This window comes from Mus caroli, unplaced genomic scaffold, assembly GCF_978045245.1.
Source record: "Mus caroli unplaced genomic scaffold, Mus_caroli_1 scaffold_15, whole genome shotgun sequence".
Classification (NCBI taxonomy): Eukaryota; Metazoa; Chordata; class Mammalia; order Rodentia; family Muridae; genus Mus; species Mus caroli.
The window spans coordinates 47592498-47592833 of NW_028227270.1; positions in this window are offsets into that span (position 1 = coordinate 47592498).

Consider the following 336-nt stretch of genomic DNA (forward strand, 5'->3'; position numbering starts at 1 on the left):
AGATGTAGGTAACTGTCTTTCAAAGGAGGATTCCTAATACCGACTCTTGAATTTGGGAATCTCAAGAAAAAGTTTGGTGAGGGGTGGAGGGTGTCCCCCAAAAGAAACCGCAGAGAGCTAGAAACCTGGAGTCCACGCAGGTAAGCTCTGTCTGCCCTCACTGATGCCCTGTGCCAGTCGTTGCTCAGAGCAGGTTCCAAACCGCCTGTCTAGTAAAGTCTTAGGGTAAAGGAGACGCTAAGGTCCACTGCGCTACGGTCCGCGGCCGCGGGGGGCGCTGCGAGAACCCCTGTTAAAGCCCCGTCGCGGGCGCGCGCGCTCAGAGGGAGGCCGGCC